Genomic DNA, 17,547 nt, shown 5'->3' on the forward strand with positions numbered 1-17,547 from the left:
ACTTTTTACCATCTATCATGGCAGCTGAATGCAACTCCTTGCAATCCAGAATATCCACAGTAGATTGCAGGGCATTCTTTAAACGACCTTTTCCTGCAAGTACATCCTTGCAAGTCAGGCTCGCTGCGTTTATCACGCCTTCAATTTCGACCTCCCGCGAGGGCACATAAACCAAATATTCTACACTATACAGTTGGTCTTTTGCGATAGCATTTGCATCCTGATATGTAGGTGCGGTTACACGTAGTTTGTTCCTATTAACCTGATGAAAATCAGTTTCGGAAAACGACGCGTCAAGTCACGTTTGATTCCTAAAAAATCAATACTTTTCACTTTCTGCCGAAAGTAAACAACCCAAGGCCCAGGCGAAGAAGCCTGGTAGAATCGCGTGCGAACGACATTGTCTTTAGGAGGCGTTTCGCCTCCGTTTTCTTCGTCCATGTAATATAACCCAAAATCCCCAAAATAATTAAAAAAAAAAGAAAAGAAAGTAAGCAAATAATACTAATAATAATTAACTAATAATAACAATAACGACACAAACACAAAAAAAAAAACAAATTCAATAATAATATTTCAGGCAAACTTTTTTGCTTTTTGTCCCACTGTTATCCACCGATATCAACCGTGCCCAACTATAGGCAGAGCACAAAACGGCACCACTGAAGTGTGGTTGAATCGACTACAGCGGAACAATGGAATTTTTCACTTAGCCTGTTTACTGCCTACTCTCCCGAGTAGGTAGCTTTTGATGACGACGCTTGCTGCTGGTTGTCGTCACAGTAGCTTTTGGCTTCAGCAAATGGCACTAATTAACGGGACTGTAATGACTTTGTCAATACAGCCCGCTTCCCGATAGTCGGCTGGAAAGATCACCTTGCAGCTGCACTTCGCACTAGTAGGAATGACTATTGTGTGATATAAAAAACAGCCCTTTGATGCACAAGGGTAAAAAAAAACTCTACAAGATTAAAGTAAGCCGCGTGATGAGACACGGATGTATTAAAACGTCCGGCTCGACCAGAAACTCGACAAGGAATGAAATTGATCGTATTGTGTATCCGGAATAAATTTATACCGCTTTTTATACCGAAGTTGGATTTTTCTCCAGATACAGGCAACTTTCCCAACTTCGGATATAGTGCGCTGGATTCGCCTAAAGATGCGCTATACAACGCATCAATTAGTTTGACAGATAAAACTTCGGAAGAAAGTTCGGTTCGGAAGTCCCGACTTCCGAATTCTAAGTTGGTGCTACGCCGACAATATGATTCGTTTTATGCAATAAGGTAGGGCGCTCTAATTTACATAAAATTCCTACATCTTTCTCTGGGTTTGTATTACAAAAATCAACTACGCTGAGCTATTTCAAATTTCATTTTATGTGAAATACAATTCGGTTTTTATTTTTCCAAACCGACAGACGATTTTTTTTTTCTATAAGGCCGGTCGCAATGCTGTTGGGTTTTGTATGGCGTGTTTGGAAATTAAACTGAAACTACCAGTTCGCAACGCAGAGTTATGGTTTTATTTTTCGAGCACGTTTTGAAACTGATTTGCAACTGCTCGACTGGTTTGTTGTAAAAATGTCCTGATTGGAAAATGGAATGAAACTGAGTTTGTGTGTGTGTGTCAGATGATAGACAAACTCATTGTTGTTCGTATACGAGGTAGAAGCTACACGTAAAAAAATTTTATATTATTTATTATTAATATTTCTAATACTTTTTTGTCAAAGCAGGCGCTGAATGATATGTATAAGAAAAAACTTATACATCGCATTAGTCACATACATTCCGAAACTTATACTTTTCATTAACTTATGAATGTTATTAGCTTTTTGATATGGGATCATTAATTAAATGGCGATCTTGAGCCAATCGAGCATTGTGAACTGTCAGAATCTAAAGCAAATGAGCATTGTTATTTTTGTTTTGATATTATTATTTCTGTGAATTTTGAAATCACTTCAATTCTTCACTTTAAAAGCATCATTATTGTTGCAGACCTTCCATTTCACTTATTATAGCTATTTTAGTGAGTATCCAATTTTAAACATCTAGAGTCGCTAGAGTTAAGGACGAAATAAAATTGGAAACCAACAAACACGTGTTTTAAGTGAGTGTTTGTGCTGCTGATCGGTGTTGCACTACTACAGTTATAATTTTTGTAGGAGACGGAGAAAGACAAATGACGTCGATGGTGGTGTGCTGCTAGGGTTTGATGATGCTCATTGTTGTGAGTTTTGATGCTAATATCGGCTTCTAAAAAAAAAACTCTGACTCTTGCTCATTTTCCACTCGGTGAGGAGTTAATGGCAAGCCTGAGTTAATAGACACAGACGTGTCTTCTATTTTCAACGTTACTGCTTCCAATCCAAAAAATAGCCTAAGTTATAAGTTTTTAAAAAACGTTTACTAAATTACTGCTGTTTTTTAAAAATATTTCTTTATTTCGTGGGACATTATCTTGAAATAAGTGAAACGCGGGACAATTCACGGGACACTTTGTTACCGTTTTGGGTACTTCACCCTAGGATCCAACCCTAGCAATGTATAGGTAGCGTAGACATTTAGATAGAGAGTATTGCAAATGTCAAGCATACTACTGTTCAGGACGAATTAATATTTTATAGGTTGTATAAAAGTTTGTATACAAGTTTTTGAAGTAGTTCTCTAATAAGAAAAATTATAAGTAATCCACTCTCTAAATTCAACTGTTAATTTGAATAACAATTAAAATTGTAACGCACATAACACGAAACACACATACAAGGGGTGGGTGGATGAAACATACCGTGGAATAACGAATGGATCCAAACGAGGGGCAGAGGATATTTAGAAAGGATGAGGAAGTGGAGGGGAGGTAGGACATGGGTTTGCTACAATTGAGTCGGGATCAGCTCTGTCTTTTCCACTCGAGCCTTTGGACAACCAAGATCGTTTCGGAGTTTCGGAAAGTTTAAAGAAATCTTTCAAGGTTGTGACTGTGAGACTTCAATTATAAAACCATTTGAAGTTAGTTTGTTAGTGAGTGGAAATAATACCCGCGAGGAAGCATTAATTGAGTCAGGACCCATTAAGTGTTGGTTTAGACCCTGAGCCAGTGTGTGGCCACGTTGTCAGCGCCACCGCCAACTCATAGCCTCGGAGAATAGGCTCCAATCCCGTGACCCTGTCGGTTCGCCAAGCACGTGTGGCGATATCCTGTAGCGAGGTCTGCCCTATCCCTGTGCTACGACCCACGAGAGAAAGATACCGTGATTGACATCCCGCGCGATATCGGACGCCCCCAAGCGCATGCGATTCCACGATTCCGATTACGCCGCAACGTCCAGATTTGCCCAGAACCCCCTGCAGCCGCCGACCGGCCCAGCATACACTTACACACCTACACTAAAAGTAAGTTCAATAAAAAAAATCTAAAACTAAAAGTGAAAAAAAAACTGAGTGTTTGAACTTCTGATCAGCGCAAAGAGCCGACCCTGAAAAAAGAGTTTGGGAACCCCTGGTGGCTAGGCCTGTGAGGTCTCGTCCCCAGCGTCCGCTTTGGTTAGGTCCCCGTAGTGAGAGTCCACGCGATAATAACTTCTCAGCGCGGGACAAACGGCGGAAATGTGGGACGTCTGGTCACTTTAGTATTTAAGCAAATTAAATGTTACCAATATCTGTATAATCTAATCCAAGTGATGCTCTATGATGTTGAGAACTACTAATCCATAACTGGATTTGCCCCTAAAGTACATGCAGCGCCACGTAGGTGCTGCAAACGATGCGACGCACCTAACATTTTGCTGTCGGTATATTCGATTTATATGGGGAGATAAGTCTGATTGCAATCAAATGAGTGAAATCGACTCACTCACTGAAAATTATCGAGCAGCGATTAAACTTGGGCAAATTTCTGGGCTGCTTCGATCAGCAGAGAGTGAATCGAGAGCGGGCTGAATCCGTTATCAACCTAGTATAGGAAGAAATCTCGCTTAACTTTTCAAAAGGACCTAAGTAACATTTTTTTCATGAATTAATTTGAGTACTGCAATCAAAAGCATTCATGTTTTTCTGTTGATTGCACTATTCAAATTAGTTCATGAAAAAAATGTTACTTAGGTCCTTTTGAAAAGTTAAGCGAGAAATGAACATGCTTGAAATCGGATCCTCGCCAATTCATCAAAATGAGAGCGCGTGTGTTGATTCGCATACGACAGTAGAAGACGAGTGTGTGTCAAATGGTGAGAGAATAGAAGCTTTTTGCCGATTCTCTCGGGAATCGACCATCACTGGCTGGTACTCCTGGTAGAGCATGAGCTTGTGGAGTGTGTGCATACTTTTGCTGCTGATGTACCGGCTTTGCAGTAGGAGGCTAGTGACAGCGATGCTGTGAGGAAGACAATATTGAAATTTAAACTCGGTGGGAAGATTCACCACCTGAGGGCTAACGTCTAACTCAGAGGAAAAACTTCCACCTGAGAGATAACGCTTTTATACTCAGCGGAAAAACTTCCACCTGAGGGCAGGTTGATCAAAAGTGTAGAGGTGGAACGCCGAAACTATACTTCAGGAAATACTTCCTTCAAGTATATGTCAGCCGCCAAAGTAGACGAGGAAAAGTCAGACGAAGTCTGACGTCCTCCAACCAACTGAAAAACGAAAAGTTTTCTCAGGAAATTCCGAAGGTAAACTTTACCACTCGGAAATAAAAAATCTGTACTTAAGGTCTGAGGGAAGCTCTCTCGCGGTAGAGCGCTTTTTTCGTACTAAAATGTCTATAACTCGGAATTGGGAACGAATTTCGCTTATCCCAACTGACAATCTCTTTGAAATTTATCAAGGAATGTTCCTACAAAATTTCATGGACCTACTAGGGTAGAATACGGCATTGGCAGGGTGCGACAGTTGTTGGCACCCTCAATAATATTTGCGTTTTCCAGCAAACATGCACTATTTATAAACATAATTTTGATTCAGTCACACAATTTCAAGTCTAAGCTTTCATTTGAATAAGTTGTTTGTGTAAAGGAAGCAAGATTTGATCTGTTAGGGTGCGGCCAGAGTAGACGCGAAGTGCGAAGCGAAGCGAAGCGTCCATACGATTTGACAGCTCCTTATTATTGATTGTTATTCCTTTGTGTGCAATTTTCGCGCCGCGTCGCGTAGACGCGTCTACTCTGGCAGGCACCTTAATCACCGAAACAAATTTGCGCCTACGAAATCCTTGCCATTATTGCACTGCCAAAGAAAGCAGCGCACGAAAAGCAAACTGTTACTTACTTTTTTGAATCGCCTGTTTCTCCTCTTTATTGCGTATGACACGACAAATTAAGTACGTAAACTACTTTTTACACTTTATCACCACTTGATTATCACCACAAAGAGCAAATTTATGCAATATTTGCTCTATGTTTCACTAAATAAAATCGGGACTGTTAGCACATAACATATGTGTAACTCGGGTAGCAAAAGTTGTACCCTTATAACACTTTTTATTTGTTATACGGAACATCGAAACGTCAGAAGATAGTATAACAGTATTTGATCTAGCAAGGGTCACGCGACTTATATCGTATATCTGAATACGATTCGTGTTGGAATTATAAAAGATTTTCCCTAGTGGCGTTGGGTGTTAAGGAGCTGAAATTGTTTTCTATAATTAGGATTGGGGTAAACAATATTGAAGTAGAAAAGAAAAAGTTTAAGGTATGTAACTGATTCAATATTGTATTGATATTGATTTGACAAACTCGAACAAAATCCATTCGTGTGCGCGCACGGGCTGTTAACCAGTAAACGATGAATTTATTTGGTGTTTGGTTGAAATATGTTTTTATTCGAAAAACATCAAATGCTCATTCATTGCCATGAGCATATTTATTAATCGCATTTCTCAAACATTTCCCATAAGTGGCGTCTCTCCCAGTGGTGTGGCATCGCACTCGAATTTTACTTTTTTCTAACATGTATTTAACCGACTTTTTGTCTTTCAAAAGTCTTCTACACTATGTATCCTTAAACTATCAATAACAACAAGTAGAGTTTCATCGGATTATTTTGAAGAAATATCGATTTTAAAAAGGTGATGCCTCGCCTGGATTTACCCTCAGTTAAATGTTCAATGCACATTTTTGGTGTTTTCTGATTCCTTTTTACATGTCGTTGAAATTGCTCTACTTTTGGTAAAGAGTATTCGGAACATTAATATCGTGTATCGTGATAACCTATTCAGATTACGAGCTTCATGGCATGAAAAAGATTATCTTGATTTCAACGTTGAATCATCACATTTTCATTTTAAATAATATCCAAATTGAAAACACCTCACAGTTGCGATGCTCTCCTGCATTATGATAAGCGAGTTTGCTTTCGTACGATTGATAATTTATAATGTTGCTTCTAATCTATCTATTTTGTGATTGTTGCGCATCGTAGACAAACATTGGTGTATCCCTCGTCATCCTTTCGAAAAACCGAAGACTGCGTATATAAAGATTCGTTCCCAATGTAGAACAGTTCTAAGGGATATACTTTTCTACATATGTTGAATAAAATCTTGATTTTTACCATGCTGGCTCAAAAATATTATATCAATTTTAGAGGAATTTCATTTGGAAAATGGATAAAATGGATAAAAGACGAACATTTCATAAATTTCAAAAATTTCATGAAAATAAAAGTTTACCCTAAAAATAAATCAAATTAGATTTCGTCAAATATAAATTGGTTTGTAACAGCATAAGAGAGACCTTGTTTTGGATGCAATCCGTCATTTTTAAGAACAATGTAAAAAAATATAATAGGAAAATAAATATCATTATAGTTCGGCTACAGATCTTGCTCTTTGTAGTCTTGGAGAAAAGTGTTATAATTTTCTGATCATATGGTATTGCGATTCTCTTCTAAAATTAGCATACTGGCTTTCCAGTTACGCGCCGGATCTCACGCGCCGAGTTGTGCGCCATGCAAAAAGTAAATAAACCAATGTCAAACAGATGTGAGCTTTCGGTGAGCTTTTCCACTTTCGCTTCTAAGGTATTCAGCATTTTGTCGTCCCTTTACAAAAGATATTCTTTGGTGGAATTGTTTGAGTTTTAAACGGGTTTTGCCTTCAATAAGCCTGTGTTGGGTTCTGTATGTTATTGTGCTGGATCTTGGTAGTGCAAACAGTGCAAACAGCAAGGCAGAGGTGACTGAGCAAAATGCTAAAAAATCTCGAGAACCACAATATTTGTTTACACTTGAAAATGACAGAACGATGTTCCCGTTCCTAATTATAACAGTTTTGGCTCATCCAAAGGGGGTCAACTTTTGGATTGGATTTTGTTCGAAGATCCACTTATGTTATGTGATTTTATACTATTATGCTATAATTGGCCATAATTTTTCATTTCATCTTTTATGTTTTTACATATCTTATTGTACTTGATACAGTCATTTTAAATGCGAATGCATCTGTCAATTATGTATATCTGCCTGTCAATAAGTATTAATCTTCCGGCCTATTTTGTCGATTCTTGCGGTCCCTGGCTTGGGTCCCTTCTCATTGCTCAATCCAGGGAAATTACAAAGCGGACTCTTTGGCTAAGGTGGGCGCTATGGAAGGTGATATTTACGATCGGAAAATCACCTTCGATGAATTTTTCACATTGATTCGTCAGGAAACCTTGAACAGTTGGCCTCAGAAATGGACAAATGGGGAGTTGGGTAGATTGCTGTATTCAATTCGCCCGCAGGTGTCGATGCGTCCATGGTTTCAAAAAATTGAATATGGGACGAGACTTCATTCGAACCATGTCCAATCGCTACTAATGTCACTACACTTTAAATACACATCTGTTCAGAGTGGGGCTCTCGGAAGAAAATATCTGTGTTTGCGGCGAGGAGTATCAGGACATCGATCATGTCGTGTGGGCGTGCGAGGATTATCGTGTCCCCAGATCTGCGCTAACTGAACATCTCCGGGTCTGAGGAATTCAACCAAAGCCGGTTAGGTAAGTGTTGTCGGGCCTTGATCTCGAGTACATGTCCCTGGTCCATCAATTTTTGAAAGTTGCTGATGTAAGACTGTAATCATTGTCTGCCCATTCCCTTGTCTGTCGTACCCCATTACGAATGTCTTCCTCTTGTTGTTCATTTCAACGCCTGTCGTTAATCCCTTTCGTATGTCTTCCTCTCGTCGTTGTCTTTCAAAAAAAGTTTGTTTGTCCCCCCGATGTAAAAATGCGAGGAATGTCAACTTTGTAAACATCAGCATCGTAATTACACCCCAAAACCCTTTCCTTTCCTACTGCATTATCTTATTCCCTAACCTCGACTAAACCACGAGTCTTTCGGTTCCCCAAAACTAACACTATGTATAAGAATCAAGAAATGTATTATTGAACCTGATTCCGGCTCCGTAACATTTCACGGCAAATGAGCCTTCCAAATAAACGAAAGATTTCATACGTTTCCATCCGCGGGTAGAAAATCAAAAAGTATAATGAAGACTACTATAGCCACACAGTTGTTAGAGTATTATAATATAAATTAATACGTTTGTTAAGGGGCGATTCAAGTATGACATCCACTACTTTTTGTGATTTCTAGACTCCCTCCCCCCCTCTGTCACGCTTTTTTGTATACCTAGTACATGTACTGTTACAAAATCTTAGAGCCCCTCCCCCCCTAAAACCTGTGACATCATTTTTGAACGACCCCTAATCTTTATATCAAACTTTGAAACAAAACAAATAAAATAAATTCGAAAAACTGTGATTATTTATTATTTATTGATTATTACACACTTTAATATAAATAGCAATAAGTTCTATACTAAATATCAACCATTAGCCAAATTGTGATTTGTAAGCGTTGGATATAAAAGCGTACTGTTTCATATGATTTTTCATTTTCTATTTCACTAGCCTGGCCCACCTCAACGAACAACGGCTACCTCAATTGTTTTGTAACCAGCTACCGATCTTGATGATGCTTAGCACAAAGTAAACCGACCAAGTCTTCAAATGCAGTCCTTGGGGAAGAATACATATCACGTAGACAAACCCACACAAATAAATTACTACGCATCCCAAGCCACATCCAAGTCGGTGACTAAGCTTTCGGAGAATCTTATCTGCATTTTCGTTCAACCAGCACGTCTCCTCATGCGCTCGGTGGAGCTCCAGTAACAAATCGTCGGTTCGGAACGAGGAACGTGTTTGCAATAGGCAGCTGCCTTTGGCATGTTATGGGCGATATAGATAGAGTGAAAATAATTTGCGACTTGAAAAAAGTGGTGTGCGAGACCGGAAGAGACCCCGGAGAGCTGAAAGTGCACTGTGATTGATCATAATCGTGTGAGTTAAGAAATGATCTTTAAAACAGTATGAGTGTTTAGAGAAATAGGTGATCGATAGAAAAAGTGACAAGTTTGCTGGAGTGGAGCAGAGTAGTTCTATGTCACTCAGGCAAATTGGTTATCGAATATCATAATTGTACCTTTTGAAAATATGCAATAAGTTTTGAAATTGAAATTCAAAAGGACTCAGTATGAAATAAATTTTTATAGTCAATATTGCCGATTTCACCAATTTGAAGAGTTATGTGTAGATTGTGATTTGCCCGCTTCTTTTTCTCACACACGATTTTTGTTACTGAAATTTACCCAATTATAACCCATTACTCGTTAGTCACATGTAACCGTGTACACTAAATCGATTCCCGTCATGATTTGACGTCTATTTGTTTTCGGATTGAGCACTCACACTCAAATATTATACACGGAAAATCAAACTTTTTTGAGTGTATTGAGTGTGAGAAAAAGATGACTGTGATAAAAAAAATCTCGCAGAACTCTTAGAGCAACATTATCGGTCGCGAGCATTTTAATCACCCGCGTAGCGCTTTCATTTTAGTTTCGTCACTCGTTTCCGTATCGGTCAATATTTTCGGCTCTCAATTTGGTTGCTGTATTCCGTACCGGTGACGTTTGACAGTTGATAGTTCATCAAATAGTAGCGCTCTTATTGCGCTACCAAATTTGGTAACCTGTCAGTCGCGCTACTGTTATAGCAGCGTGTTTAGTAGCGACCGGTAAAGTGTCAAGTAATGATTCTGCGCTGCCAAACGGCTTAAACTCACCACCGGTAATCTTGCTCTTATAAAGTGCAAAAAGCGCAATACAAAAGATAACATTTTCTTAAGGCGCATTTATGAAATTACAATGCAGCAATATAAACGCTGTACGCTACACTGCCAAAAATATCGATATAAGATATATGTGTCGCCGTTATAATTTTTTGCAATAGCTCCACCCTATATAGATAGTAGAATCTATAGATGAGCGAAAGCATGGCTGAGTCGATTTTTTTGACCGTGCACGCGCGAATATGACGTCACAGCCCTTAACATTTCCATTTAAATCGTAACGTCATGCTCGTTTGGAGACATGTTTGACAGTTCGTTTGGAGACAGAGGATTTATCTTCGTTTATCTATATATTCCACTATCTATACTCCACCATAATATAATCGATATAGAACCACACACAAATTAAATAAATGATAATTCGAAACCACACATAAAGTTTATTTGGATATATATTTTATTAGTAGTTCGCGTGCAGAATGGTTATGTGTGCGCTGATATACATCATAAGTTAAATCGATGGATTTTTGCCAATAAATATGTGTGGATTTATAGTAGTGTAGACATGAATTAATCCATAGCCCTTGAATCGCAGAAGTATAGTATTCGGAGGTCATAATCACGCCTTATGAATTTCGTATTTTTTTAAGATGTTGATTATAGATATATAGATGAGCGAAGATAAATCCACTGTCTCCAAACGAACTGTCAAACGTGTCTCCATGACAGCATGACGTCACGATTGCAATGGAAAGGTTAAGGGCTGTGACGTCATATTCACGTTTGCACGGGCAAAAAATCGACTCAGCCATGCTTTCGCTCATGTATAAATTCTACTATCTATAGTCTTGATTAATTTATGATGCAGATTTATGAATTCATTATCGCATTTTGCGATATATTATTCGATTTATAATGCTGCATTATGAATTCCTAATTCGTGTATATTGAACATTTTCTTGAATTATAAACATGCGTGATTAATATCATATGGTAATCAACATTTTTGGTTCATTCATATAGTTATGCATACATGACATGTGATTTCATAATCGCGTTTCGGTTGTGTTGAGAACATCGAGGGGGTATGAAAAAATGAGCGATGTAGAACGCGTTTCAAAATATCTTTGCATCTAGAAAAAGTAACTTATTATTATTATTATTATTGTCTTTATTTTAGAGGCTCTCAGCCCTAGGCTGGCTCACCTCTAAGTAACTTATTTTATTCGAATTAAACCCGTTCCTTTTCACATATGGGGTCAAAGAGCTAAAGATGGAAAGCATGAGAGACTTATGCTTCAACCATTTTCCACGATCTTGTAGATTCATAATTTTTCCTTATGTATTTCGTAAGTTTATTTGCCTCCTGTGTATTTCAACACCTTTGGTGAACAGCCTAACATAAAAATCTAGAAATGTACCCGACTAGAAGGTCATATCAAAATTATATCATCCTATGTTATTATGTTATACTAAATTTTTATAACAAAATGTGTTAAAAACATGGTGCAGGATGTTGTTAAAATATCTAAATTTATATCAAAAACTGCACGACTGGAAACAAAAAACTATCAAATGTTCATCAAATCTATAAACATAAAAATGAATTTCTGTCTGTCTGACCCTTATAGACTCGGAAACTACTGAACCGTTCGGCGTGAAAATTTACATGCAGAGGTTTTTGGGGTCGGGGAAGGTTCTTAAGAAGGTTTGAGACCCCTCCCCCTTTTGGAAAGGGGAGCTCCCATACAAATGAAGAATATATTTCTGCATAACTCGAGAACGATTCAGAGAATAAATCAATTCAAGGCGAAACAAAGTTTGTCGGGTGTGCTAGTTTTATCTTAAAAATAACATATTTTGTTAGAAATTTATAACAGAATCTAATTATTTCTGTGCAGTTGGAATTTCTACAGGTCGTGATAGGTCTACAGATTGCGATCAACAATCATAATTATCACAGCGGCGGTGAAAAAGCAGAGCATGGAGTTGGTTTCGTAGTGATGGGCAAGCAGATGAAGCGAGTGATGCGGTGGAAACCCATTAGCGAACGAATCTGTATGTTGAGGATACGGGGCAAATTCTTCAATTACAGCCTAATCAACGTTTACGCACCGACAAACGACAAATCCGACGACGTGAAGGACACGTTTTATGAATGTCTTGATAAAGCCTATGGAGAGTGCCCAAAGCATGACGTGAAAATTGTTATCGGAGATGCTAACGCTCAGGTCGGTAGAGAGGACTTTTTCCGTCCCATAATCGGTAGGGAGAGCCTTCACTCCGCTACCAATGACAACGGCCTACGGCTAGTAAATTTTGCTGCTGCCAGAGGGATGGCCATCAGTAGCACCTACTTTGCACGAAAGAACATCCGAAAGCACACCTGGAGACACCCAAATGGTGAAACTTGCAGCCAGATAGACCATGTTCTGGTGGATGGGCGCCATTTCTCGGGTGTTATCGATGTGCGGACATTCAGAGGTCCGAACATTGACTCTGATCACTACCTCGTTGTCAGTAAAATTCGATCACGGTTGTCAACTGTATCGAACGAAAGATCACAGCGAACGATGCGTTACAATATCCAGCGATTGTCGGCGGAAGGAGTATCGGCTGAGTACCGTCAGAAGCTCGACGAACGGATAAGTGCAATCAACGTTAACGACAACATCAACGATCTATGGGAGTCGATCCATGGAGCGGTGAGCACAACAGCACGAGAAGTGGTAGGCACTGCACAGAGGCGACCCAGGACGGATTGGTTCGATGTGGAGTGTCAGAGAGTGACAGACGAGAAGAACTTTGCCAGAAGCCGGATGTTGGTGTCGGGTACCCGTTCGAATAGAGATCGGTACAAGGAAGCAAGAGCAGCCGAAAAACGAACCCACCGCAGGAAGAAAAAAGAATACGAAGAACAAGTTATTAGTGAGGCGCAGGAAAAAATGGAGCAGAACGATATGCGGAGGTTTTATGAGTCTGTCAATGGCGTGCGGAGAAAGACAGCGCCATCTCCCGTCATGTGCAACGACCAACAAGGGAATTTGCTGACAGATAAAACTGAAGTGGCTGCCAGGTGGAAGCAACACTTCGAGACTTTGTTGAATGGAGGAAGTGACGGTGCATCGGTGAACAGAATAAATATTAGCGACGATGGACACACACTTAAAAGCATAATTTCATTTCGGTAAATTATAATAACGAACTTAGTCGGCAAACTTTATTCTTACTGAAATCTCGTTGAAATCTCGACGAGAATCGGTACTTCACACTGATTGCAATACCTCGGTAATACAATTTGCATACGCGATCGGTAAACTTGAAATCAGACGAATTTCGGTAAAGCTCATCTGTCAAAAATTGAACTTAGTTTTTCTACATCACACGTGTCTGAAGACAAGGCAAAATAATTGAATTTGATATTTAATGTAAGTACACATAAATAGTCGCATAAATATATAAAAATTGCGATTAGAAGCAATTAATTTATATTATTATATTTTAGTGAATTTATAAATCTCCCGATATATTATCGAGGGAAGCGAGGCGCCACCAAGATTACCCATGAAGCATGTTCGCACCTAATTGAGGCAGTTTCTGGTTGTGCGAGACGTGATGTGTGTTTAAATTTAAAGAACCAGTTGGTTATTTAATGAATCTCTGGTTATCTCCCCGTTAAATCTAGCTTCGAAAGCGAGACGCCATTTGCATGCAATGAAGAGCTACAATGCGCATCCTTCTAAATATAAATTTGATGTAAAAATGGAAAGAACTTCCACATTTCCTAGTCTTTCAACTCGATCGATAATATTCATGAAAAGTGTGCTGAATCTTTAGTGAAAATTCAAGAGATGATGATCAAGATGATATTTATGTTAAAAAAAACCGTATTATACTTATGCGTACTAACACTCGATATATTTGTGTTTGCATTTACTGATTTAATTCGAAGAACAATGAAAATAAACAAACAAATGATTTACTGAATTTCGGTACAACGATCTACTGAGTTGGTCGGTAAAAAAGTACCGAACAGATCGGTAAAGCATTACCGAACAGATCGGTAAATTTTGACAGCTAGAGGTTTCACTCAATTTACGACCATTCGGTAATTTGAACTTTCACCGAGATTTTTACTGAGATCTCAGCTGTTGGATTCTCGGCAATTTTTTTTGCCGGCCTCGGCGAAATAAATTAAGTGTGCAAGCTGTGGAGTCACCTACACTAGATGAGGTTAAAAAAGCTGTCAAAGAGCTGAAAAACAATAAGGCTGCGGGGAAGGACCAGCTCCCGGCTGAACTTCTCAAACATGGCAGTGAGCAGCTTTATGAAGTTCTGCACCATATTATGTCGAAAATATGGGAAGACGAGGAAATGCCTGCTAGCTGGTTGGACGGCCTCATTTGCCCTCTCTTTAAGAAAGGGCACAGACTGGAGTGCGCCAATTACCGAGGAATAACCCTCCTTAATTCGGCGTACAAAATTATGTCCCGTATTCTGTTCAACAGATTGAGACCGCTTGAAGAGTCCTTCGTCGGCGAATACCAAGCGGGTTTTCGTGAGGGCCGATCAACGACGGATCAAATGTTTACCCTGAGACAAATCCTTGATAAATTCCGGGATTACAACTTGCAGACACATCATCTGTTTATTGATTTCAAGGCGGCGTACGACTCAGTGAAACGGAATGAATTATGGCAAATTATGCTTGAACATGGTTTTCCGGCGAAACTGATACGGCTGATTCGTATAACGTTGGACGGATCGAAATCAAGTGTAAGGGTTGCGGATGAAATATCGACGTCATTTGTTACCTTAGATGGATTGAAGCAGGGTGATGCACTCTCGAACCTACTGTTCAATATAGCGCTCGAGGGAGCGATTAGGAGAGCTGGTGTGCAAAGAAGCGGTACCATTATCACAAAATCACATATGCTCCTGGGATTTGCGGACGATATCGATATTATCGGAATTGATCGCCGTGCCGTGGAAGAGGCTTTTGCGCCTTTTAAGAGGGGGACAGCGAGGATTGGACTCACGATCAATACCAGCAAAACGAAGTACATGGTCGCTGGCAATCAACGTGGGTTCATTAGTGGTGGTGGTAGCGAAATAGTGCTGGATGGTGAAAAATTTGAAGTGGTAGAAGAATTTGTGCATCTTGGAACATTAGTGATGTGCGATAATGATGTTACCTGCGAGGTGAAAAGGCGTATTGCAGCTGCAAATAGGGCTTATTACGGACTTCGTAACCAGCTTAAGTCCCGTAGTCTGCAAACGAAAACAAAATTCGCGCTGTATACTACTCTGATTCTTCCGGTGGCTTTATACGGCCATGAGACATGGACGTTAAAGGAGGCTGATCGGAGAGCTCTCGGAGTGTTTGAGCGTAAGGTGCTGCGGACAATACTCGGCGGTAAACAGGAGAACGGTATCTGACGGCGTCGCATGAATCACGAATTGTACCAGGTGTATAAAGGGCTGGATATTATTAAGCTTATACAACACGGCAGACTACGGTGGGCTGGTCACGTTGTTCGTATGCCGGAAGAACGTCAAGCGAAGATAATATTTAGTAGAGAACCCGGAAGAGGCCGCAGGCTTCGTGGAAGGCCGCGTACACGATAGCTTTTTGCAGTTGAAGAGGACCTGAGGGCGCTCAATGTTCAGGGCGACTGGAAGCGATTGGCCCAGGATCGAGTCCAGTGGAGAAGGATACTCCATTCGGCGTAGGTTCATCGAAGAGCTGTAGCCCATCAAGTATCAAGTAAGTACAAATAAGGCAACCTTCTCAAATTATATCAGCGTTGTGATATCTATGGCTGGGAGACTTTGCTACATCTATTTTAATTGCCTACTGTTGGGTAATTCGGTGTTAAGCATTTTTCAAATCATATCATGATATAATCCTGTTACAACATTTGAAATATAATGTCTACTGAGAACTAAATTGTATCAAAATAAGTTATAAATATCACAATATGTTAAAATTGTGTTCAATTTTTGTTATGCTCTTCTAGTCTAGATATATCCATTCGAAAGAATTCTTAGTTCTTTCTCATTTATATTTTAGTTAACTATCCTAGAAATCTCAACGTTTGTCTAGCTTTTATCGAATCTCAAGAAACCTAGTATGATAATTGGAAATCCATTTTTTTAGAAAGCAGCGGCATCCCTAAAACACTTTCCCAGGCAAATCTGCAGAAAGAAATGCCTTCAAAATGAGCCCAAGTGATAGGGATAACGAGTTGAAGCGCTAATTGCAGAAACTTAAATGATAGCAAAATTTCCCAGATTATTACATGATCGATAACAACCTTGTCTATGGGGGAAGATCCCCCAGTGCCGGACACATAAGCCATTTAACGAAAAACTCTCTAATGTCGTTTTCGTTTATTCCGAACGGTGTACACCGGCGGTGCAACATTTGCCACCGCAAATACGAACGGTTTGGGTGCAACTTTTTGACTGCCAACACATGTTTTCAATGGTGTTGGTGATGTCGTCAATCAAATCTATCAAATATCATATAGCGAGTAAATATTATTGAGACACATGTAAGGATGTAAAATTTGGAAGGATGTAATATTTGTAAGGATGTAATATGATTATGTAATATTTTTGTCTTGTTTTTAATGTTTTTTTTTAATATCTACTTTATATTGCACAAAGTATTACACAAATTCTGTAATTTAATATTGCAAACTAAAAACGTATAAAGTAGTTTTATATGCGTTTTGTTTATTGTTTATAACATATTTAAATGTACAAAAATCTTCAAAAAAAAAACAAAGGGCCCTTGTAGAATTTAATAAATTGTGAATGTTAGAAATTCATGAAATCTAGCCGTTTATATTTATTTGAAAACTATTAAAAACGAAGATCGATTCAAATACCGCCAATGGGGGGTGACGATGAGTTAAGAATGAGTCATCGCTGTTACTGGAAGCCAAGAGGTCGATAACAAAATCGTTGGAAAACGACTGTTTGGGAGTGATCCTGCCCACCCTTAGCTACATCCCTGGAATCCAGTTCGAAATGTTTCATGCCTTCCATCAAATACCATACTCTCAAACTATAATATTGTGAAAGAGAAATTAATAGGTTCAGCACGTTATATAACAATGACTAGTAAGAGCTTGGCCTCTGCTCTATAAAGATGTTCTGTTCAATTTGTAATCCGTTTTTAAACTGTTTAATTTAAGTATCCGTTGTAAATATAATTGTATCGTGATTAACTAATAAATGTTTTAAATACGATGTATCATCAAACGTCGCGTGTTATATGTTGGAGTACAAACGAAGGAAATTCGGAACCATCCTCAAGGTTCCATAAGGAATACAAAGAGTTTATCACTCACCTGTACAATTTGGCAATCAGGACAGACCATTTTGTGTTGGGGATTGAATTTATATGTACAGTCCA

General features: G+C 39.1%; 1 protein-coding gene and 1 long non-coding RNA gene across 4 annotated transcripts in view; one reads left to right on the forward strand and one right to left on the reverse strand.

The window, feature by feature from the left end:
- Positions 1–5,422, reverse strand: part of LOC134214106 (uncharacterized) — a 79,690-nt gene extending 74,268 nt beyond the window's left edge. Inside the window, exon 1 of the long non-coding RNA XR_009979657.1 lies at positions 5,271–5,422. This is a non-coding gene — a long non-coding RNA (uncharacterized LOC134214106). The remainder of the gene's footprint in view (positions 1–5,270) is intronic.
- Positions 5,423–9,116: 3,694 nt separating this feature from the next.
- LOC134218107 (uncharacterized) overlaps positions 9,117–17,547 on the forward strand; it is a 44,684-nt gene continuing 36,253 nt past the window's right edge. For 2 of the 3 annotated variants that reach the window (XM_062696973.1, XM_062696972.1), the window contains exon 1: positions 9,117–9,331. The gene's annotated coding sequence lies outside the window, so the exon portion shown is untranslated. The remainder of the gene's footprint in view (positions 9,332–17,547) is intronic. The other variant, XM_062696974.1, reaches the window with a different exon arrangement.

Source organism: Armigeres subalbatus, chromosome 2 (genome assembly GCF_024139115.2).
Source record: "Armigeres subalbatus isolate Guangzhou_Male chromosome 2, GZ_Asu_2, whole genome shotgun sequence".
Lineage (NCBI taxonomy): Eukaryota > Metazoa > Arthropoda > Insecta > Diptera > Culicidae > Armigeres > Armigeres subalbatus.